Genomic DNA, 25,604 nt, shown 5'->3' with positions numbered 1-25,604 from the left:
TTTGTGACTTGCTGTCCCCTGCCCTGAAGTGCAAAGACACCAAAATGAGCGCAGCCCTCGCAGTTGAGAAGCGAGTGATGATAACCCTCTGGAAGCTTGCAACGCCAGACAGCTACCGGTCAATCGGGAATCAATTTGGAGTGGGCAAATCTACTGTGGGGGCTGCTGTGATGCAAGTAGCCAAAGCAATCATTGAGCTGCTGCTACCAAAGGTAGCAAACCTGGGACATGTGCAGGTCATAGTGGATGGCTTTGCTGCAATGGGATTCCCTAATTGTGATGGGGTGATAGATGGAACCCATATCCATATCTTGGCATCGAAGCACCAGGGCACCCAGTACATAAACCACAAGGGGTACTTTTCAATGGTGCTGCAAGCACTGGTGGATCACAAGGGACGTTTCACCAACATCCACGTGGGATGGCCGGGAAGGGTTCATGACGCTCGCGTCTTCAGGAACACTACTCTGTTTAAACAGCTGCAGCAAGGGAATTACTTCCCAGACCAGAAAATAACAGTTGGGGATTTTGAAATGCCTATTGATATCCTTGGGGACCCAGCCTACCCCTTGATGCCATGGCTCATGAAGCCATACACAGGCAGCCTGGACAGTTGCCAGGAGCTGTTCAACTGCAGGCTAAGCAAGTGCAGAATGGTGGTAGAATGTGCATTTGGACGTTTAAAGGCGCACTGGCACACTTTACTGACTCGCTCAGACCTCAGCCAAACCAATATACCCATTGTTATTGCTGCTTGCTGTGTGCTCCACAATCTCTGAGAGAGTAAGGGGGAGACATTTACGATGGTGTGGGAGGCTGAGGAAAATCGCTTGGCCACTGATTACATGCAGCCAGACACCAGAGCGATTAGAAGAGCACACCAGGAAGCGCTGTGCATCAGAGAAGCTTTGAAAACCAGTTTCATGACTGGCCAGGCTATGGTGGAACAGTTCTGTTTGTTCCTCCTTGATGAAAACCTGCCCCCTTGATTGACTCATTCCCTGTAAGCCACTCACCCTCCTCCCTTTGATCACAGCTTGCTTTCAAAAGGAAATAAAGTCACTATCTTTTAAAAACCATGTATCCTTTATTAATTAATTATAAAAATAGGGAAAGAACTGACAAGGTAGCCTGGGTGAGGTGTGGGAGGAGGGGAGGAAGGAAAAGGCTACTTCAAAACTTGTTGAATGACAGCCTTTTGTTTGGGCTGTCCACTGGGGTGGAGTGGCAGGGTGCATGGAGTCTTCCCCTCCACCACATTCTTGGGCATCTAGGTGAGGAGGCTATGGAACGTGGGGAGGGCGGTTATACAGGGGCTGCAGTGGCACTCTATGATCCTGCTGCCATTCCTGAAGCTCCACCAGATGCTGAAGCATGTCCATTTGATCCCACAGTAGCTGCAGCATTGCATCCTGCCTTCTCTAATCTTCCTGCCGCCAACTCTCATCTCGAACATCCCTCCTGTGCTCATGGTTGTCCCTTCTGTCCTCACATTCATCCCTCCTGTCCTCACATTCCTTGGCCGCTTTCCCGTGATACTGTGTCCTTTCATTCATTCAAATGAGCTTTCACTGCAGGTCAACTGCATGATCTCAGAGAACATTTCATCTCACGTGCATTTTTTTTGCTGCCTTATCTGAGATAGGCTTTGGGACAGAGGAGGGAGTCTTGAAAAATTTGCAGCTGTGGGAGGGAAAAAAGGGAGAGAAGATACATTTTACAGAACAATGGTTATACTCTTTCACGGTGAACAACACATTACATAGCACATGTGATTTCAGTACAAGGTCGCATTTTGCATCTTAATATTGATTGCCTGCGGCTTTGGTGTTAGAGATCACAGACGCAGATTTCCCCCGATCCAATTCTCTGGGATGATCTCTTTAACCCTCCCCCACCACGTCACTGATATCAGGGAATATCCCTGCTAGCCAAACGCAAACAGCTCAGAGCCAATGGCCCAGACCTCCACACACACACCGCTTGGCTAACTGCAGGGAAGGATTTCTTTTCAGCCACAGGCAAACAGCCCTGTAGGAACAGCCACCTCTATCCCCTTAATTAAATTCCCGTATTTCAACCAGGTTATCATGAATGATATCACTCTCTTGAGTATAAACACAGCGAGATAAAGAACGGATGTTGCTTGAAAGCCAGCAAACACTGGGACCATACGCTGCCAGGCTTTGTCATGCAATGATACCTGATTACTTGCTACTACCATGGCATGGTCAAATGTCCTACCATGGAGGATGGAATAAGGCTGCCCTGCCCAGAAACCTTCTGCAAAGGCTTTTGGAGTACCTCCAGAGGAGCTTCATGGAGATGTCCCTGGAGGATTTCCACTCCATCCCCTGACACGTTAACAGACTTTTCCAGTAGCTGTACTGGCCACAAATGCATCCCAAGTCCTCAGGGCAAATCAATCATTAAAAAACATTTGCTTTTAAACCATGTGTTATATTTACAAAGGTACACACCAGAGTGCCTTCTATGGCATGGTCCAGGATACCGCCTTGAGAGGGTTGGAAGGCTACTTCAGTCAGGCTGAGAAAGAAATCCTGGCTATTGGGAAAAACGGTGTTCTGTGTGCTCTCCGCAAGCTCGTCCTCCTCCTCCTCATCATCATCATCATCTTTCCCATCCGCAAAATCCTCAGGCATGGCTGAGAGTACCCCCTCCTCAGAATCCATGGTTAGGGGTGAGGTAGTGGTGGTGGCCCCCCTTAGAACTGCATGCAGCTCAGTGTAGAAGCGGCATGTCTGCGGCTTTGCACCAGACCTTCTGTTTGCTTTTTTGGTTTTCTGGTAGGCTTGTCTGAGCTCCTTTACTTTCACACGGCACTGTACTGAGTCCCTATTGTGGCCTCTCTCCATCATGCCCTTTGAAATTTTTTCAAATATTTTGGCATTTCATCTTTTGGAACATAGTTCTGCTAGCACAGAATCCTCTCCCCATATAGCGATCAGATCCAGTACCTCCCATATGGTCCATGCTGGAGCTCTTTTTCAATTCTCGGACTGCATGGTTACCTGTGCTGATGAGCTCTGTATGGTCACCTGTGCTGATCAGCTCTCAACACTGGGCAAACAGGAAATGAAATTCAAAAGTTCCAGGGGCTTTTCCTGTCTACCTGGCCAGTGCATCCGAGTTCAGATTGCTGTCCAGAGCGGTCACAATGGTGCACTGTGGTATAGTTCCCGGAGGCCAATATCATTGAATTGTGTCCACACTAACCATAATTCGAACTGGCAATGTCAATTTCAGCACTACTCCCCTCATTGGGGAGGAGTACAGAAATCGATTTTAAGAGCCCTTTATGTAGAAGGAAATGGCTTCGTTGTGTGGTCAGGTGCAGGGTTAATTCGATTTAGTGCAGCTAAATTTGACCTAAACTCGTAGTGTAGACCAGGCCTTTGTTTTATTTCTCTTTGTGTCTTCTCTGTATCAGCGAGGAACCAGGGCAGGGAAAATACATCTCCTAAAGCCATATCTGAACTAAGCATCTAAGATTACAAATTGTAATAGGAAGGAAATGCGTTAGATTATCTTTTGTTTCAACTTGTGAATTTTCCCTAGGCTAAGAGGGAGGTTTAATCCTGTTTTGTTTTTGTAATTTTAAAAAGTTTTGCCTAGAGGGGAATCCTCTGTGTTTTGAATCCGATTACCCCGTAAAATTACCTTCCATCCTGATTTTACAGAGCTGCTTCTTTTATTTTCTTTATAATAAAGTTCTGCTTTTAAGAACCGGATTGGTTTTTAGTGTCCTAAAAACCTAAAAGTCTGGTCTGTGCCCACTTTGTTAACCTATTTGGTTGGTATATTATTCTCAAGCCTCCCCAGGAAAGGAGGTGAAGGGGTTTGGGGGAATTATGGGGGAACAGGAACTCCAAGTCGTTCTTTTCTTGAATCTTTGTCTAACTCACTTGGTGGTGGTAGCAGTACTCATCCAAGGACAAGGAAGGACTTGTGCCTTGGGGAAGTTTTTTTAACCTAAGCTGGTAGAAATAAGCTTAGTGGGTCTTTCATGAGGGTGCCCACATCTGTACCCCAGAGTTCAGAGTAGGGAGGGAACCCTGACACTGATCCATGCTAAAAATCATAACATAGAAGGCTGAGCACTAATAAACCAGTGCATTCTACCTAAATGCATGGTCACCAGCCTTAAGTGATAAATGTAAAAGCAGCAAAGAGTCCTGTGGCACCTTATAGACTAACAGACATTTTGGAGCATGAGCTTTCGTGGGTGAATACCCACTTCATCATGCTCCAAAGCGTCTGTTAGTCTATAAGGTGCCACAGGACTCTTTGCTGCTTTTACAGATCCAGACTAACACGGCTACCCCTTTGATAAGTGATAGATGGTAGCAGTCAATTCTGCAAATGTAAAAAGCTTCCCTGACTAAAGCGGGTTATAAAATCATAGAATGTAACTTTAAGTAACAATATCTATAGGATTGTGCTCACATCAAACTGCTAGATAACTTGACAGGTTTTCTACCAAATGGATCACTAATGAAAAATTGAGAGACTATGCAAACATAAAATACTTCTGGTGTTGCTTGAAGATAATGGATTGTTAGAGTCACTAAGTAGTTTGTTAATCTTCATCTAGAATTTGAAATGCACTAATCAGCATCAGCTAACCGTCACCACAACCATCTATCTTCATGTTATGTAGTTTAGTGATTAAAGCGGGGACTGGTGGTCAGGAAATCTCGTTTTTATTTCTGGCTCTTCAGCCTCAAGCAAGTCACATAAACCAAAAGCAAAATGAATTGTGTTATTAAACTCACAGGGTGTTGTGATGGTTAGTGCGTGTAAAGCACCGAAATGCGTGGACAAAAGGCAGTATATAGTATATGAGTGCACAATATTATTATTATTGAGGACGGTAGCTAGAAGTACTGCAACACAGATTGCTTGTGAAAACTGCAACACAGTAAACAATAGATATTGGATTAGAAAGTCAGTTTCGCATGAGTCAGAAAACTAAGACAGGCACGTGATAAGTCTCCTGTCATTACCTACGAGGGCTTCATTTTTTTTTTTTTACCATTCCTTGAATCCAGTTGAAATCAATACTTTTAAATAAAAACAGCAACAAACAAACAAACTGTCGGGATAATATTCACATTCAGAGCATGGGACTCCCTCTGGATGGGACAGCTGTATGGTAGTTTTCTTACCAGCATGTCTGTGCACCCCTGAACTGCTGCATCACTTAATCTTAAAAAGAGAGAGAGAGAGAGACAAAACACATCTACTAGGCCTGGTACCCAGTTTCATTAAAATGCCACACAAATGACTTTGAATATTGAAGTAATGAGCTGTATTTGGCTCACAAACTTGTATTGTGCTCAGATAAATCAATAAATGACTCTCCTGGTAACCCACATTTCTAATCCCCCAAATTCAGCCTTCCATCGTGTTTGAGAGGCAAGCAATTCTATTTCTAGATTAACAGGCACAAGAACAGACTTCAAAGAGCAGCCTTGCTCTGAAAAGCAGTTGTACAAATTGGTTTGTAGGGTTCATGTGTATTGTGCCCTGCTGACTAAACTAGGTCTCCAAGAGGTAAACAGCAAACTTCCTGCACATCATCACCAGTAATAAAAGGCTCTTCAGGTCAAAATTATCTCTGCAATGACCCCTGATGAACTCCAATGTCCTCAATGAGTTTGCACAGTTCTAATGGATTGGAATTTAGGAAGTGATTGTACTGAAGACAAGAAAAGTAGCATCCAACTCTACTGGCTCTGCAAGGCTAACAAAAGTAACAAGTAGTAAAGAGTTATTTGTCATTAAAATGAGCATTTTTTACATAGCACTTGTCACCTTTTAATTTCAATGAGTGTTTAGTATGGCCTCTGTTGAGCCTACATTATTATTCCTCCACCCCACCACTCCCAAACCTTATCTATATTTTGAGTTAGAACATCTTAACTGGGTTCTTTTACTTATTATATTTTTATTGTGTCGACTCTCTGCTCTGCAAGAGCTTTTAACACTGCATTGACCTCTACTCTGTCAACCGCTTTTTCATTGTCAAAGGCAATACATAAAGGGAATTTGTATTCCCTTGAGCATTCCAATAGCTGGTTTAGAGTGAAATTATGGTCCATTGTGCTGAAATTCTTTCGAAAGCCTGCATGCTCTCTCGACTGCTCCTCGGCCAGACTCTGTGCGACTCGGTTTATTATTTTCGTGAACAGCTTGTAAACATGTGAGAGCAGGTATATTGGACGATCGTGCTTTAGATCTTCATGATCGCCCTTCTTGTACAGCAGAATGGTGTTGGACTCCTTCCAGCTAGATGGTGTCGTCTACATTTCCAAGTAACTGCTAAACCTGAGCAAGGGTTTCTCAGAGGTCTTGCCTCCAGCTCTTACCATTTCGATTGTCAGTTCATCTTCACCTGGGGCTTTTCTTTCCTTCATTTGGTAAACTGAATGTTGAACTTCACTGACAAGGACTGGGAGAACATGCTCGTTGGTCTGTTAAAGTATTGGTGAAACTATTAAAGAAAGCAAATTCTGACTGCACTACAGACATAATTTTATTTGATATTCCTCTTCGCATCTCAGTTTAGAAAAGTGTGAAATAAGGAGACACAGTTTTCACTAAAACTCTTCACAGCCTGCCTCAAAATGGTAATGGGGTGGATGAACTGGAAAGGTGGAATCATCATCAACAGAGAGCAGTTAAACCATCTCAGATTCACAGATGATATTGTGTAGATTGCCAAAAATACTGTCAAACTACAGGAAATGCTGCGAGAACTCAACGCAAAAAGCAGCCAAGTTAGACTGAAATTAACCACTCCAAAACAAAATTCTTGTGGTCTGATACCTTGCCAAAAGTCCAAACAACAATCAGGGGAGAACAAACAGAAGAAGTTTATTTGGGCAAAGAAATTAACATGCACCACAATCAGGAAGGTGGACTCTCACAAAGAAGTCAAGCAAGTTGGTGTACATTCAATTCTATCAAGGATGTCCTCCAAGGAAAAAATCAACAAGGCAACACATGCCAGCCTCTTTAACTCAACAGTATTGCCAGCAATGCTGTACAGCAGTGAAACATGGACACTGACAAATACAGCGGAGCAATAACTGTCTGTCACAGAGAGGGCGATGGAAAGAAGAATTCTGGGAATTTCAATCCTCAACCGAGTCACCAATGAATTGATTAGACAGTAGAGTGGAGTGCAGGATGTGGTTGTTGAGAGCAGGCATAGTAAAATGTGATAGGCCGGACATATAGCGAGGCTCACTGAGAATTGATGGACGGACGCTGTCGCCAAGTGGTATCCACAGGAACTGAAATGACCACTCAGGCGCTGACTTCCAAAGAGATGGGAAGATTTTATCATGAAAAGACATGTCTGCACATGGAGAAGGAAGGTCAGGATACGAGAAGAATGGAAGTTGTGTTGTGATCGGCACAATCTACACAAGGGCTGAAGGACCCATCGATCAAGGTGTGATATTTTTATTGTCTATTATGCATCTGTGAAATGATGTAAGCTTCCAGAATGTGCCAGTGAGAGGCAGGCGTGTTGTAAATGAAGTCATATATCCCAACTCTGAAACAGAATGCTCTCTAAGAGGCCCTTTTTTGTGCAAAAACCATGGAAGTGTCTACACTTGCCAATGACTTTTTGCAGTGAAACTCCAAAGTTTCACTGCAAAAAGAAAACCACCCTCACAAGAGACGTACAGCTTTTACTGGTGATGCTTCTGCGGTGATGTACAAGTGAAGACACGTTCTTCCTGTTTGCAGAGCTTTTAGCCTCCGGAGGATATCACACCATGCCTAGCTGACCACTCTGGCCAGCAGCTCTGCTGCTCTGATGCCAGATAAACAGACATCTACCCCTCCCCCTTTAAAGCCCAGGGAACTTTGAAATGCCCCTTCCTGTTTTCTTGACAAGTGCTCACTTATCTGGCCTGGTGACAATGGCTGTTCCACTGACCCAATGATCCCCAGCTTGGAGCAATGCTGAGCTACTGGAGTTGATCAGTGTTTGGGGAGAGGAGGCTGTGCAGGGATCCAGGATACCCCACAATCACCCCCCACCATTTCCCAGAAGGCCTGGACTGGAGTTCCATTGTCAGACTGGAGTGAACTGCATTGTGGGATAGCTGTCCTAGAGCGCTGCTCTCATAGGCGACAGAACTGCTGTTAATGTAAACACACTCCGCCACCCAAGGAATGGAGTGAATACACAAACCAGCACTTTACTTTCACCAGTTCCCTGTCACTGGTGAAACTTACCACACAAAAACTCTGCAAGTGTAGACAACCTCTAACACTAGAAGATCCACTTATCTTTTCACCTGAAATCCTTGCTACCAGAAAAGCAAATTTATTGAAAACAGGGAGCCTAGATTAGACTGGTCAAAAAATCTGTTTATCTGAGGTATTTGTACAGCACCAATTTCACGTGTATTTTGAGCACTCTCTGTGAGTGCAGCTCATTATCGTTATTATCCAAGTTCTGTGGCATTTGGTGTCTAAGGTTCACTGAACTAATTAGTTTGCTTTCTGATTTGTCAGACTTTAATTATGTAAAGCTACATAAGTAATTTTGATGCAAGTACTTTCAAACGTAGCTTCATAAATTAATGAATTAATTACTCCCCAAAAGTAAAAGGGAGCATTGCTTGCAAACAAGGTCAATGCTAAATTAGCTTGTAACAGACAGAAGAGAAACGTATAGTTAATAACAATCAGATTCAGCACATGGTCTAGCTCCAACCCGTGAAGTGTTCCTCCACTTCCTGTAACAACGCAATGTTTACAGTGTTTTGATTTCAGTTTCTCTGGCAAGTCATGCTCAGGTAGGGTGCCAAGAGATCCTGAATTTAAGTTTATCAGAGTATGTGCAAAATCCAAATGGGAGACTGTATATAAACAGTTTCATGCCTTTTTAGGTCTTCTCTTACAAAGGGATGTATATTCGTGCTGTACTTCTCAGGAAATAATCTGTCCATCTTCTTCACCCAAAAAGGTTGACATTCTCTTTACAACATATATTTGGCATACTTTTGTCCTCTCTGAAATACCAAAGCATATAGAATTTCAGTCACACCAGCCAGTGCCTTACAGTATTACAAATACAGTAAATCCTGTCTGAAGCAACTTCCCAGGAGATCTCCAGGAATCAGTAAAATAGCAGATGTAGTTTTTAAGACCACCAGCCACATTGAACTGCCAACTATGGGAAATTTTAAAGTGGTCAGTTAAAACAGGGAACTGCCTGTCTGAGGAGTTGTCCTGAGTGTGTTTTGAGGTGTGGTCCCACCCCGTGAAATAAATTCCCCCAAGAACTAAGGCCTATCACAAACCTGACTACCTTGCATTTTGGTGAAAGGCACATTTCTTCGACCTTGCTTCTTCTCAGATAAAATATATCTGTTCCTATGTGTTTAACAAATAAATAAAAAAGAACCCTTCAAGACAAGACACACTATTACACCCACTTCTCCCTCTGGAGAGAGGCTGAGAGAACTAACACCATATGATAGAGGTGTTAAATAATGTGAAGGTGCTACTACTGGAAAGTACTCTGATACTAGGGTGATGAGTGTATTATAAAAATCCTTTATAGAACAGAACCATGCAGGTGTTATCACTGTATTTGCAATAACTTTTACATCCTTTAGGTGAAAGTTTCCTTTAAGAATAAATTAGAGTGTGATGGAGTCAGACAAGTTACTATGTAAAATGGTACCTTTTCACAAAGCTTGTCTGCTTGCTGAATACTTTCAAGTACTATCTGGTGTGATGAATGGGGCTATGCCTGTACAACGTAAGAATTCTGCTTGATGTTGTGAAGTCGATGAAAAACTGCTGTATTACGAGTTCCTATATGTAGGGGATCCACCACTGCTGGACAGGGTCTGTAGCATGTACATCCCAACCAGAAACACAGGGAAATATTAAGGTTAATGATGGTATTTAGCCCTCACAAAGGTTATACAAAATAGACCCTGCAGTCTCAGAAAAAACAATTTAGTTGATTCCTCTGGATGGAGGAGGGAAGGTAGGAGGAGTGGAAATTTACCAGGAGATGTTTCAATAAAGAAATACATAGGAACAGGAGCCAGGAGGAAGACACAGAATGGGGCAGGAGAAAGCAAGGTCACCAAAGCAGGGTAAGGGGCTCCAGCAGGGAGAGATCACCCAGTATGTGGAAACCTCATGGAGGAGACTGACCCTGCCCACATTCCTGAACCCAGATGGCCCCAAGGACTCTGGACAATCCAAGAGACATGGATCCCAGCCCAAAGAATGCCTTGGAGGTTCAAGAACAGGAGACAAAGACACGAGTTTTGTGTTTATTGTTTTATATGATCTGTATTCTCCCATGCTTTACATGGTTAAGTATAACAGAGCATAAAGGTGTTAGACTGTGCAAAGTATCAGAGGGGTAGCTGTGTTAGTCTGGATCTGTAAAAGCAGCAAAGAGTCCTGTGGCACCTTATAGACTAACAGACGTCTGTTAGTCTATAAGGTGCCACAGGACTCTTTGCTACTTTTACAGACTGTGCAAAGTGCGTGTGTGTTGACTGCTGTCCTATTACGGAGTACCCCTGAGAGTGTAAATCTGTAAACCAGAAACTACATTCCTTTTTTGTGAAGTTCTGGAAGAGGGGTGTGTTTATGTAACTGGGATATCTCAGGAGTCAGCCTGGTCCTGCAACTTAGTTCCCCTCACAGCAGCCCTTGTGGGTAGCTAGAAGAGGGTGTTCACTACAGTCTGACAGAACGGTTATTTTATTTTTAAAAAGCAAGTTACCTGTGCCCAGCCAAAACAGCAATGGGACATTTTGCTCCATTCCAAACATCAGTAACAAACTCTTCACCCAAATCCCGATTGCAGAACGTACTACTGTCAGCGATGAATGAGCCAGAAAGACAAAGTCTGACCATCAGTGCCAAGACAGGATTTACAGCATTTGACTTTGAATTGAACTTAATCTAGAACCATTATGTTTACACAGTCATTAAAAGCCCCTCTATAACCATATTTTAAAAGAGTGTTTGGCATGGAGTCTCAAATTTTCCTTTAAAGGAAGATGTCGTACTAGTATAAAACCCTGCCATACTAGCTTTTAGCCAAATCTGCCCTTGCCAACTAAATGCTAATTTGTCTCATTGTATGCAGTGTAGTAGCCACGTTGGTCCCAAGATATTAGAGACACAGGGTGGGTGAGGTAATATAGTTTATTGGATCAACTTCAATTTGTCTCATTGAAACAAGCTCTTCTTGTACATTATTAAATGCAAACTGGAGTCTGGAGGAAGGACGAAGATTTGGTATAGTGCAATGGCAAAGGTGCCATTTTATCACAGTTCAAAAGTTAGGAGATTTACAGCGGGTTCTCTGCTCATAAAAATAAGAACAAAGTAGAAGGGGTGGGGGTGGAGAAGAGGCATGGAATAGAGGAGACTAGAAAACAAGAGATAGTTGTGCAGTAAGTCAGAGTCAAAAATGCAAGTCTGATGTGAAAAAAAGTTATAGGAGAAGAGCAACAAAGGATAATGGAGAAAGAAGTTGTGACACAGAATATCAGGGTTGGAAGGGACCTCAGGAGGTCATTAGTCCAACCCCCTGCTCAAAGCAGGGCCAATCCCCAACTAAATCATCCTGGCCAGGGCTTTGTCAAGCCTGACCTTAAAAACCACTAAGGAAGGAGATTCTACCACCTCCTTAGGTAACCCATTCCAGTGCTTCACCACTCTGAGTGAATAAGTTTTTCCTAATATCCAACCTAAACCTCCCCCACTGCAACTTGAGACATCATCCAGGGTAAAATCTGGGTTGTGCAACCACTGTGCTCCCTTAACTCTGTAGCTCAGGATACGTCTCACATAGCTCTGCTAGTGAAACGCAACCCCTCCAGGCTTTGCATCACAGCAATTAGCACTCAAAGTTACAGGAATACTCTCCCAGTCACTTATGAACTGTACATGGAGAGACACCTACAAATGCCCCCAGCCTTGAACCCTAGAAATGTGCATCTTGCACTGTCCAAGCGGGTCTTGAGCAATGTAAGCTCATAAGTCTGTCATTTTTATCAAAGAAAATGAATATGCACCAGCCCTGAGCAGAGATTTCCCCAAACAGGTCAATCAAAAACACACTGGTTTACATAAAACAAAACAAACAATCTTATTAACTACTGAAAGATAGATTTTAAGTGATTATAAAGCGATACAGGAATAAAAGGTTAGAACTGGTTACAAAAAGAAATAAAATGATAAAAATCACAATTGTGACAAAGTTCCTCCTCTACCTTGGTGGGTCCTGTGCTTACTGGCAGATTTGCTCACCTCAGTGATCTTCCCCTCTTGTGGAACCCACAGTCTGGGTCAGCTCCTCCTGTGTCTGATCAGGAGTTGGGAGGTTTGGGGGTAACCTGGCCCCCCCCCCTACTCCAAGTGCCAGCCCAGGGCCCTTTGGATGGCAGCTGTCTATAGTGCCTCCTGTAACAGCTGCATGACAGCTACAATTCCCTGGGCTACTTCCCCATGGCCTCCTCCAAACACCTTCTTTATCCTCACCACAGGACCTTCCTTCTGGTGTCTGATAATGCTTGTACTCCTCAATACTCCCACTCCTTGCACCTCTTGCTTCCAGCTCCTCACACAGACACTTCACTGACTAACTGGGACTTGGGAGGCTTTTAACTAGTTCCAGCCAGCCCTTGATTGGCTTCAGGTGTCCCAATCAATGTAGCTATCTCCATTGCCTTCTAGAAAGATCTTAATTGGCCCCAGGTGTCTTGATTAACCTGGAGCAACTGCCATTTGGTTACTATGATGCCAGGGATTTGTTTAGCCTGGGGCTAACATACTTGTTCCTCACTACTTTACTGTAGCCGTCTGGCCTTGCCCCATCAAACAATCTAAATTCTAAACTTTGCCAAGCTAAGTAAACTTTGAAGCATGCAACTTTCTCACCGCACCAGATGCTGCAGGCAGTTCACAGTTCATACTGATCAGAAAGCCTTGCAGTTAGGACCATCCCTTCCCCCAGATCAATGGTGCTATTCTTTGTCTTCCAAATACTCTTGCTTCCAGATGTCAAGATGGAGGGGAGCAGGGCTTAAGGAGCCATTGTCTCTTATTTTATACCCTCCTCCTCTCCTTCAGGAACACCCTCCTAGTGGAGTATAGACAAAACAGTCTCCTGTGTACATGAGACTGGAAGCATCACTCAAGTGAATTGTAAATTTTTGCTAGCACCTTCTGTGTATGTGACATTTGGGTGACATGCAAAGCCTTTGTTATTTCTGAGGAGCTAGTCTATGGGCTTACTCCAGACTCATAATATGTTTGAGTAGCAAACATATAGCAAAATCTCCTAACTCCATAGACAATGATGGTACACACGTTAACAGGATAATGATGTTCAATAGCTCATGAGTTTTCAAATGATACTTCAACAAGGCATGCTGTGAATATGGGGCACAGGATGTTATTTTGAGGTACAGAGTGTTAGCCTATGCCGGAGTCCCAGGTTCCTGGCTGCCTGGTGTGGAGGGGTCCAGGCTGCCCCACCGCCCAGCATGTGGGGTCGGGGGCCCAGGGCAGCTGCCTGGCCCCATAAGCTCTGGGGGCTGTGGCAGCTGTGCAGTGGGGGAGCAAGATGGGGGTCCAGGTCAGGGTAGCCAGCTGGCCCCATGGGGTCCAGGGAAGCTGTCTGGCCCTGTCAGTTCTGGGGATCAGCGTAGCCATGCAGCGGAGGACCAGGACAGGCAGCCAGCCTGCCCCCCATGGCAGGGGCCCCACACGTTCCAGGGTCTGGGCCACAGCAGCCATGCGGCGGGGGTCCTGGGCCAGCAGCCAGCTGGCTCCATGCCACGGGGGTTGGGTCCAGGGTCGGCTCCGGGCTGCTGCGGCTCTGCCACCCAGCCCCTGCAACCAAGGTTACACAATGTGCTGCCTGTGGAGAGGTGGTTCTCAAATTCTAAGCAGGCACAGATGCTTCTGCATGAAATTGCACTTTTCTTTCTTTCCCAGGGTGAGAGCCAGCATCTCTCTGGGTTACTCTCTAATTGCAAGCACTGCGTTTTAGTTTTTAGAATAACTTTAAAAACTTAGCAGTCTCCCATATAGCACTGAACGAGCCTCTCTTTGAGGCTGGTCAATACATAGCCTACCAATGAAAACTAAGACTGACCTCTGCTCTTAGCTATCATAGATATGTAGGACTGGAAGGGACCTTGAGAGGTCATCTAGTTCAGTCCCCTGCACTGAGGTAGAACTAAGTATTATCCGCAGGTGCTGACTCCGTGGGTGCTCCAGCCCTGGAGCAACCATGGAAAAACAATTAGTGGGTGCTTAGCACCCACAGGCAGCCACCTTACCCCCTCTTCCCCTCCCCCCAATACCTCCTGCTGGTGGCCCCACCAATCAACTCCTACCCTCCCTCCCTGTGCCTTCCACCTGCTGTGATCAGCTGTTCCTCAGCATGCAGGAGGCACTGGGGGGAAGGAGCAGGGGGGCATGCTTGGGGGAGGGCATGGAACTGGGTGGGAAGGGCAAGGCCAGGAAGGGGGCTTGGGAGAAGGGGTGGTGTGGGAGTGGGGCCTGGGGTAGAGTGGGGGGACGAGCACCCCCAGGGCCCGGAGGAAGCCGGCACCTATGGTATTATTTGCTGGTTCTCCGTCCTGCCATACAATCTCTCATCCTAGTTCCATCCATTTGGTATCTGATGTGCTGTTTCACTGAGGAAGCCCATATCCTGCTCATCGTACTTGCTGTATTGTACAAACGGGCAATCCCATAATTATCAATCATGTTTGTTAAGGTAGTGCAGCAGGACCAACCAAGAATAGGGCCCCGCTGCACTAGGTGCTGGACAAATACTGAGTAGCAGACAGTCTCTCCCCCCAAAGAGTTTGCAACTAAATAGACAAGACAGACACGAGGGTTCGGAAAAGGTTGATAACGTGCAAGCAGAGTAAACAATGGGATGGTAGCAATATTAGTGTGATAATTTGTTTTGACTGGCAGGGGTTAATTAGGAGAAGATCAGCTATATGGAAAGTAAGGTCATGGGAGAAGGGACATTGGGGGCAGGGCAGGGGAGAACAACGTAGGGGGAATAGGTGTGGACTGACAGTGAGGTGAAGAGAGAATGCAAGGGATGGTGGGGTGGTTTGGAGCAAATAACCAATCAGCACAGGGCTAGGAAAATCCAGTTAAAACTGTAGAAATCCTCCAACTATCTCTGCTTTGGCTGCTTCTAACACGGCTCCTTTTTCAAGCTAAGTATCATGTCTGAGTTTGCAAACGTTATTTTTCACAAACCATTGTTTCCTTCCTTTCTCACTTTACCCCTATAACGCTACCGTTTTGCTAGAACCACAAAGAACAGGAAACAAAAACCTCAATCTCTTAGTAAAATGCAGAGCACAGAACAATGCAAAAATCATCTCGCTGCACTTCATGCCCCTCCCTCGCTACAAGTCCTACAGTGAATTTTCCAACGCGTCACTTAATATATCAGTAATATTTGTTAGCTACAGCTAAAGAACAGCAATCCTTTATACCTTCAGGGCCCATGTAGTACATTTTCTTTGCGTCACATTATTCAGAGCCAAAACTTAACTTTGGGTATAAAGGATGCGCACTCCAACCGCAAATAATATAAGAGGTCTACAATGAACAAGAGCCATTGATTATCTTTAAAGCAGCCAGCCACAGCTACCACATGAGTTATTTCTGAACTATTCCTTCAGGGAGCTGACAAGACATGAGCTAGTTTAATAAAAGCTTTATAGAAGCCTATTTACATGCAACCCAAACTGAGCACGGCACACTCCTACTGTTGTAAGCCACATCCTTCCTCGCCTCATTAAAGCTATTTGCCCTGCAGTACTAAAGTGATTCAATGCCGTAATACAGAGACTGATGCTCAAAGATGCTTTGGCTTCATAGCAGGTTCTATGCTAGTATCAGTTATTTTAAACTGCATGGTGACAGGTTTCAGAGTTGTAGCCGTGTTAGTCTGTATCAGCAAAAACAAGGAGGAGTACTTGTGACACCTTAGAGACTAACAAATTTATCTGAGCATAAGCTTTTGTGGGCTAAAACCCACTTCATCAGATGCATGGAGTGGAAAATACAGGAGGAAGCTATATATACATAGTACATGAAAAGATGGGAGTTGCCTTACCAATTCTAATGAGACAATTCAATTAAAGTGAGCTATTACCAACAGGAGGAAAAAATCACTTTTGTAGTGGTAATCAGGGTGGCCCATTTCAAACAGTTGACAAGAAGGTGTGAGTAACAGTAGGAGGGAAATTAGCATGGGGAAATTAGTTTTTAGTTCTTGTAGTGACCCAGCCACTCCCAGTCTCTATTCAGGCCTAATTTGATGGTGTCCAGTTTTCAAATTAATTCCAGTTCTGCAGTTTCTCATTGAAGTCTATTTTTGAAGGTTTTTTTGTTGAACAATTGCCACTTTTAAGTCTGTTATTGATTGTCCAGGGAGGCTGAAGAGTTCTCCAAGTGGTTTTTGAATGTTATAATTCTTGACATCTGATTTGTGTCCATTTATTCTTTTGAATAGAGACTGTCTGGTTTGGCCAATGTACATGGCAGAGGGGCATTGCTGGCACATGATGGCATATACCACATTGGTAGATGTGCAGGTGAACGAGCCCCTGATGGCATGGCTGATGTGGTTAAGTCCTATGATGATGTCCCTTGAATAGATATGTGGACAGAATTGGCAACAGCATTTGTTGCAGGGATAGGTTAGGGTTAGGGTTAGTGTTTCTGTTTTGTGGTGCGTAGTTGCTGGTGAGTATTGCTTCAGGTTGGAGGGCTATCTGTAAGCAAAAACTGGCCTGTCTCCCAAGGTCTGTGAGAGTGAGGGATCATCCTTCAGGACAGGTTGTAGATCCTTGATGATGCTCTGGAGAGAATTTAGTTGGGGGCTGAAGGTGACACCATGAAAAATCTGGAAGTCTAGCCTGTAAAACTAGGCCAGGGAAGGAGGAAGCAAGCAAGGGTTGTTTTAGAGAGAACACAGGGAGCTCAGAAAAAATACAGCTAGGCCCTCTGAGCCAAAGTTACATTCAGAAAAGGGGGAGATTTGGGGACAAAGGTGAAAAGAAGGGGCCAAAACCCAGGAAAGGGCTAGGAGTGGTACAGAGAAGTTCCCACTCTACCTGTGGTACTTATGTGACCCCATCACCAGAGTATCTGAGCCCCTCACAATATCTAACCTATTGCTCCTAACAGCCCCTCAGTGAGGTAGAGGAGTGTTGTTGTCCACATTGTACAGATGGGGCACTGAGGCACAGAGAGACTAACAGCTAAATTTTCAAAGGTATTTAGATGTCTAGGGATCTAGGCATCTGGAAGTAGTAACCGGAACACCTGGTGGAAAATGAACAAGTGAGTGAGGATCGGGGAGAGCGAGCAACAGACGGAGGGGGAATGAAGTGAGTGGGGCAGGGCCTCAGAGAAGGGGTGGGGCAAGGGTGTTCGGGTTTTGTTCAGTTAGAAAGGATTTTCAAGAGCGCTTAGAAGTTTAGGTGCTTTGTAAATCCCACTAGATCCTAGCTGCATCTTTGGGTGCCTAAAAAGTTTTGAAACTCTATCCCTAAGGCACTGGCCTGAGGTCCAGGGCCGGCTCCAGGCCCCAGCACGCTAAGCGCATGCTTGGGGCAGCATGCCGCGGGAGGCGCTCTGCCACTTGCCAGGAGGGTGGCAGGCGGCTCCAGTGGATCTCCCGCAGGCGTGCCTGTGAAGGGTCCACTGGTCCCGCGGCTCTGGTGGAGCAGCCGCAGGCACGCCTGCGGGAGGTCCACCGGAGCCACGGGACCAGTGGACCTTCCACAGCCACGTCTGTGGGAGATCCACTGGAGCCGTGGGACTGGCGAGCGGCAGAGCGCCCCCCATGGTGTGCCGCCGTGCTTGGGGTGGCGAAATGGCTAGAGCCAGCCCTGCTGAGGTCATACAGGAAATCCATGGTGGGGAGTAGAACCCAGGTCTCTCAGGGCTAGCTCCCTGTCCATGGCACCAGCCTCTCTCTCTCTCTGCTGGAAAAAAAAAAAAAAAGACTGACAAATGGGAGCAAAACCAAGGCGGACAGTTCGCTGAGATTCCAGCAAGCAGTCCTAGTGGGTTGGGCTGGCTGTCGTGGTTGACAGCATGAAAATCAGCACAGAGGCCAGGAAGGACAGAGAATGAGAGTCGGATGAGAGCAGACCACTTAACCTGCAAGGGGTGGCAGGTTCTGCCCTAGTTGTAGAGCAATGGCTGCTGTGCAATTTTACATTTTAACTGAAAACCATTTTGTTTGGTCATTTTTTGTTTGAGAAAAGGAAGGAATGAGAAAGTGTCATGAGTATCAGATGGGTTTATGCCTCAAATTCTTAGAGTTTCAGCTCAACTCCAGAACAAAGAAGAGAAATTGCCTCCACAGAGTCCATAAAGTCACTGTTTATGATCATGATTTATATTATTCACTGGGTACCATCTGTGTGCCCAGCACTGTTCAGAATGTCAAAAAATGTAGTTCCTGAGCCAATGTGTATAAAATGTGTAGCCCTGGATAAGATGGTTCAGATATTTAAGTATGAAGTGTATAGTTATTAAGCATATGTTAATATCTATGAGTGGAGGCACCGATGGCAATAAAAGTTTTACTGAATTAAGGACTAGAAGACCCTCCAGCTTTCTTTCAAGAGGAAGAGCTGCCCAAAGCTCCTGTGCCTGTTTATTTTCCTTTCCCACCTGCAGTGCCCTGTTCTACATCAGAAGTTTCAGTTTTTGTCTCAACTTCAAAATGTGGAATTTTCTTGGTGTTTGATTTTAAATATTCTCCTGTGAGAACTGCAACTCAATCACTGTAGTGTTGTGTTTAAGAGCCTTTTGGAAAATAACTAGCCTTTAAACAGAAGTGACTTGGAAGTGTCAGCTTCACTTCTGTTTAAGGTCAGTTTCTAGTCCAGGGGTCCCCAATTCAGTGCCCACAGGAGCCATTGTGCCCACCGGGACATCTAAGTGCGTCCGCATACTGGCCGGTGGAAGAGCATCTGCCGAAATGCTGCCGACAAGCTGTGTCATCCAGAGGCGTCGCTGCCAAAATGCCACCAATTTTTGGCAGTATTTTGATAGTGATGCCTCTGGATGCTGCTGCTTGTCAGTAGAATTTCGGTGGCAACACCTATTGACATTGCCACTTGTTGGCGGAATTTCAGCAGATGCTTGTCTACCACCACAGTCCTCCGTGGCTCATCGTCTGGTGCCCACCAGACAAAAAAGGTTGGGGACCACTGTTCTAGTCTATTATTTCTAGTGAGGCAACACCTCTAGAGCTGCAGACAGGTGCAGTATAAACTCATGGGGCCTTGCCCTAGTAGGATGTTTCCGAAGTTAAAATGATCTATTCCAAGGTTGGTGAACTGCAAAAAAATGATAGAAAGTAATCTAGATTTTTCTAGAATTGTTTCAACTGTTTTATTCAAGAGTTAGTAACAAAGTAAGAATATATATTAAAATTTTAAACTTAGCTTGTGTCCCTTCAGTGACTTGATACAAGATGTGAGCATATGTACTAGAGCTGAGACACAGCTAACATTTATTTCTCTTTTTTAATATAGGAACTATATACAGTGCTCCTGTCAGGTAATTTATAAATTATCTGCCAAAAAAACCCTGGAGTTTTCAGGTACCTAAGTAGCCCACGGAATCATGGTTAAAGTTGCTTCCCACACACATCAAAATCTGAAATGGCGCCCCTGTCGATTCCCCATTGGTAAAATAGAGATAATATTTCCCTATTTCACACAGATATTGTGACGATAAAATGCATTAATGCATGTGAAGTGCTCAGATACTCTGATGATGAGGGCCATTATAATACCAAAGATAGTCATATTTAAGATGTTGTAATGGCAAGGCTCCCACCTCTCACGAGGTCAGCTGTGTCTGCACTTCTCAGTTTATGGTGACCCCATTCTGGCAGTTTCTCTGGTTGTTTCTAGTGATTCAGCTCCCTGGCCAAGTCACACACCATCTGTATGGAACACAACTCAAATAGACCCCTTCTGGGGTTCTAGTCCAATAACGTGTTTCAGCGCTCACAACCCTAGTAGGGGGCCGTGCTCATAAGGCTTCCTCCCTGCAAATTCTTCACCCACTCTGGTCTGCTTTTGCCCCAGCTGGGCCTCTTAACAGTTCAGGTCCCCCTTTGGGGGGTTATCACTGTCCAATTGTAGGCCACTTCCCCAGTGGCCTATGAGGGTGTGGTGGACCCGGGCTCACCCACCATTCCAGGTCCCAGCCCAGGGACCCTAAGAGTAACAGCCACACTTCACCATGTCCCTTTAATTAAACTGCTTTCAATTCCCTGAGCCACTTTCCTGCAGCCCCAGCCTTTACCAAAACTTCACCCGTATATCATGGCTCTTCTGTGTTCAGGCCCAACACCCAGACAGGAGCTCTTTTTTGCTCCCATGGTCTTTGCCAGCACTGAACTGTCCATGTTGCTGCAGTTCCCTTTGGCCAGCCAGGAGCACCATCTGCACTCCATTGACTCCAGCAAGGAACTGACTCTAGGGTACACTACAGAGCCTTTTATATTAGCCTGCAATCCTTTGATTGGCTAGTGCCTTGCAGCCTCCCTATGATTGGCTGCTTCCTGTACAGTCTCTCTCTAGGCCACTTGGAAGACTTAGCTCCACTGCTCCTTTCCTGGGATAGGTGTGGCAGGACCCTGAAGCCTCCAGCAGGGGGCCTCTGAGCCTAGTCTACCTTGTCACACCCCTCCTCCCCCATAGACAGGATTAGGGGGATAGTTCTATAGAGGGTAATCTCTTTTTTAACCCATATTTTGCCCCACTTCAGCAAGGTCTTCTCCCTCCCAGACCTCTCTGTCTGAAGAGCTACTGGTAATAGTCTCTGTGCCCAATCTACCATGATATGTCTAAACTTTATCTCAATTTCTCTCATTCCATTTATTTAAAGTAATGTATGTTTAGAACCCATCATTATGCTATTTCAAAGGGAGTTCAGCAGTTTGCAAGCAGTATGCTCCCCCATCCTGCCCCCTGTATTAGAACTGAAACTTTATACCTCAGTAATATTTTCTGTAAACAAGGGCTACTTTGCAGAAATAGTGCTTTTTACAGTTTTGCCAGGAGGCACAAACAATCCCAAACTGTTCTAAAGACTTAAAGACTAAAGGAGCTAAATTATCCTTTTCACCAGGGACAAGATTTTGACTTTTTAAAAAAGTTATAACAAATAAACTTTTGAAACAGCATTGAAACAGTTTTGTGACTTTTAAAGGTAAAATAACCAAAATTCATGTTTTAGGGTTAGTGAAATAAAATTGACATTTGTAAATTGTGCAGAAGCAAAGTCTTTTGCCAAAGAATCCAGCAACTTTAGAAAAGAAACATCTCTTCCTCTCCTTCCCCCCACCCGACAACCAACAAAAAAACCTTTCTTTTTCAGCAAAAGAATTTTTAAGCACAGGATTACAATTAAATAAATAAAGTGTTTGAAAGCTACACTCTCGTGCATTTTAAAAATAATGCAAGCATGTTTTTACATTTTAAAAGAGTGCTAAGATTATTTATCTCTGCAAGAAAGCAAACTAAAATTTTATAATGTTTTGTCTAAATGACTTGCATAGTAAGAAACACCCTGTAAAAATAGTTTACAGGAATGTAAATTGTGAAAAAATAAGTTCCTGAGAACAGCAATGGTATACAAAACCTGCATGTAAAGAAGGGTTTGATATTTTTTTAAAATGTCAAAAGGCATGTTATAGCTTGTTAAATGTTTAAAGGAGCTCTTTAAAAAGCAAACCAACACTATTTAATGTTTTGACTAAATGAATTGCCCAGAACACAAAATAATAGCCCAACAAAAACTGCTCTATCTGTAAATTGTGAAGAAAACTTTGAAATCCATAATACATTAAAACCTCATAATGGATGGGTTTAACAATAATTAAAACACACACATACGCACACAACAAAAGCCATAGCTTTATGGCTGCATGAAGTTTATAGGTAAGTGTGTAGCCTCTGATACGGTTATCAGACGAAACAACTCCCCTTACCCACTGTGATGATGCGGTTCTGGCAGGATCCCACTGAGAATGCCAATTCAGGACAAATCGCTTAAACAGGGCAGTTACAGCCCAAGGCTGGGGTTTTTCCACCACTAAGGGAAACCAAACCAGCCAGACAAAGAGGACTTTGGTTTCGCCCCACTGGCTAACCACAAGTCACACAAGCAATTTCCTTAGACACTCCAGTCTTCCAGTATCACCACCAGTGCCACTCTTCCTGGAGATGAATGGTTATGAAAACCAACACCCCAATAAAAGCAAAAGGTTCTCTCAATCCCAAAGAATCAAGCCCCAGACCCAGGTCAATATACTCATGAGATCTTACCCACAAATCACGCTGTTGCCAATCCTTTAGAATCTAAAATCTAAAGGTTTATTCATACAAGGAAAAAGATAGAGATGAGAGCTAGAATTGGTTAAATGGAATCAATTACATACAGTAATGGCAAAGTTCTTAGTTTAGGCTTGTAGCAGTGATGGAGTAAACTGCAGGTTCAAATCCAATCTCTGGAGTACATCCACAGTGGGGATGGGTCATTCAGTCCTTTGTTCAGAGCTTCAGGTTGCAGCAAAGTCCCTCCAAAGGTAAGAAGCAGGATTGAAGACAAGATGGAGGTGAGGCATTAGCCTTATATAGGCTCTTTCAGGGGTAAGAACACTTCTTTGTTCTCACTGTGGAAAATTACAGCAAAATGGAGTCTGCAGTCACATGGGCAAGTTCCTGCACATCCTGCTGAGTTACAAGGCGTATTTGCCTCCTCTCAATGGGTCAATTGTGAGCTGATGGTCCTTAATGGGCCATCAAGCAGGCTAGGCAGAGCTAACACCAACTTTTCTGGGATGTCTCCCAGAAGCATAGCACAAAGTTGAAATACAGACAGTATAGAGCTAATACTCATAAATTCAACTACAAAATGATACATACATATAGACCACATAATCATAACCAGCATCCTATAACCTGGTCTTAGACACCTTATATGACCCCCTTTACATAAGATTTGGTGCCATTATAGAACCTTTGTTGCAACCATGTTCTATATGATCCCAGTTTATATCAATAAAGTCACACCCACCCCTCCACTTCTTGCCTTTTTCCAAACTTAAAACTGTCAGCTTCTCCATGCTCTTTTGTTAAACATACAGTTTTTAATCGTAGTAAGTGTGGTTTTGGTTTTTTTTAAATATTTTAAAATTTTAGCGCGTCAGGTGGGACATAGAGGACAAGAGCTGTCCTGGATTTTAAAGGAATATTCTTAACTGACAAATCTTTTTTAGTGAAACAGTTTTGTTGGTGGTTGTTAGTTGTCATGCTTTAGCATGGACAAGTGTTTATCATACAGGAACAGTTTCCCTCTTTATAAGGCATTATCTTGCCCATACAATGGACTATGAGGAATAATAAATAAGATTAACAAAAGCATTGGGGGTTAACATGCTTGGAGTTATTTTGTAGCAGAACCTGCAAAACAACAATTACATTTTTATTTTTATTACATTGTCTAGAGACCTTAGAGAATTAATTTTTCATTTTTATGTAACACTTGACAATTTACGTTTATACAAGCTATAACCCTAAATGCGTTACAGTATTAAATAATACAAGCCAGAAGACAAGAGACCTAAGAAATTACTGAAAACAGAGGTGTCTTGATGAATGAAGCCCTAATGCAGAGGGCCTGGGGAGAAATTAAAAGGCACATCTGTCACAGAGTGTGGGGGGTCAAGGCCCTGCACCCCCTACTTCCTGCAATTCACCATGTCTCTCAGTCAGCCAGTAAAACAGAAGGTTTGTTAGTCAACAGCAACACAGTCTAAAACAGAGCTTGTAGGTACAGAAAACAGGACCCCTCAGTCAAGTCCCTCTTGGGAGGTGGAGAGCCCAGACCGAGGTTCTGAACCTCCACCCCCACCTCTCCAGCCAGCTCCAAACTGAAACCCCTTCCTGCTGCCTCACCAAGCCCCACACACTCCAGCCCCTCCTCCAGCCGTTGTCCAGTTTCCCGGACAGATGGTGTCACCTGGCCCCAACTCCCTCCTGGGCTCAGGTTATGAAGGGCAGCTACCATCATTTACCTGTTGGATGTCAAGTATCATCCCACAGTGAAGTCACTCCCTTATTTCTCATCACCATCTAATTTTGGTGCAGTACCCCAGGGAAACGGAGGCAAGCCCCACGTTAGCAGAAGACAGTATACTATTAAAACTCCCACGCAACATTACAAGGTTAATACTCCTTACTCCATCACAACAGCTGAAGTGAAAGAGGGTATGAGTTAAGAGGGGTCCAGGGCCCAGGCACCCCACTGCCTATATTCCTCATGCATAAGCACACAAGGGTCCTTGTCAGAGGAACAGAGCATCCATATGCTTTTTGTTGTTGACAAATGGTTATTAGGGAAGGCAGTATGTTTGTGGCCCTAGAGGCTTCCACATTTAGTTTGTTAGTCACAGCCATCAAGAGGTGTTTGACTATGATTAAAAGGAGGCCTCATGATGCAAATAAAAAGTACAGGGGCTTCCTTCTTATTGGTACAAGTTGGCTTATTTTGGTTTCCCTTTATGCACATATTTTTACATTGGTAAAGTCCAGTAAACATAATGTCCCTAAGCATAAAAACGCAAAGAGATCTAGGACACTGCTTAGGACATTTATTGCCCGTTGATTTCATCGTTTATTTTGTGCCTTATACACATAGCCTGCAAAGTAAAAGTATGCACAGTTTTATGTAAGGCTGACTGGTCTGTTGCCTTGGTGGTTGTTAATTCTGCCCTGAATATCAACATTTACAGTATGGCCAGCAAAGAAATGCAGCGGGTTTTCTTTCGTCTTGTTTGTGTCTGTCTAGTGAAGACAGCATGGCCAGAGATTCGCCTATTCAGCCCAACGCAGTCAGGCAAAGTCAATGTATGGCTTTTTAGGATACAATTTTTTCATTTTATGCTGTTAAAACATAGAGAAAAGCATTAATCACTTGTTTAACTTCATCACCTTTTTATCACATAACTTGTTTTGGTTTGGGTTTTCATTCGGTAAGAGTACTGACTCAGGAAAGCGTAAGATGTACAAATAAGACAATAGTAAGGGTGCAACATTGCCCATCCTCCTGTGCCCTAAAACAGAAGTTCCTCCTTACTTAGGGAGGGAGAACAATGCACTTTTGAAACATTAGCCCTAAACTTTTGGCTAAGAGTATTGCACAGCCATCGTATAAAAGCGGATGGGCCATTCAAACTCACCTGTTGATTAAAGATGGAAGAGCCTAATAAGGGTATGGCTACATTTGGAATTTCAAAGCGCTGCCCTGGCAGCGCTGCAGGAGTGCTGCCGCGGCAGCGCTTTGAAGTGTGAGTGTAGTCAGAGCGGCAGCGCTGGGAGAGAGCTCTCCCAGCGCTGCATGTAAACCACATCCCTTACGGGTGTAGCGTGCAGCGCTGGGAGCTGCGCTCCCATCGCTGCCGCCCTGATTACACTGAC

General features: G+C 44.3%; 2 pseudogenes; one reads left to right on the top strand and one right to left on the bottom strand.

Annotated features, from left to right (window-relative positions):
• Positions 1–5,052: 5,052 nt before the first annotated feature.
• Positions 5,053–8,999, bottom strand: LOC115651994 (annotated as a pseudogene).
• Positions 9,000–23,932: 14,933 nt separating this feature from the next.
• Positions 23,933–25,048, top strand: LOC115651993 (annotated as a pseudogene).
• Positions 25,049–25,604: the final 556 nt, after the last annotated feature.

Source organism: Gopherus evgoodei, chromosome 5 (assembly GCF_007399415.2).
Source record: "Gopherus evgoodei ecotype Sinaloan lineage chromosome 5, rGopEvg1_v1.p, whole genome shotgun sequence".
Classification (NCBI taxonomy): Eukaryota; Metazoa; Chordata; order Testudines; family Testudinidae; genus Gopherus; species Gopherus evgoodei.
The sequence above is the reverse complement of the archived record's forward strand: the minus strand, read 5'-3'. Positions and strand labels throughout refer to the sequence as shown.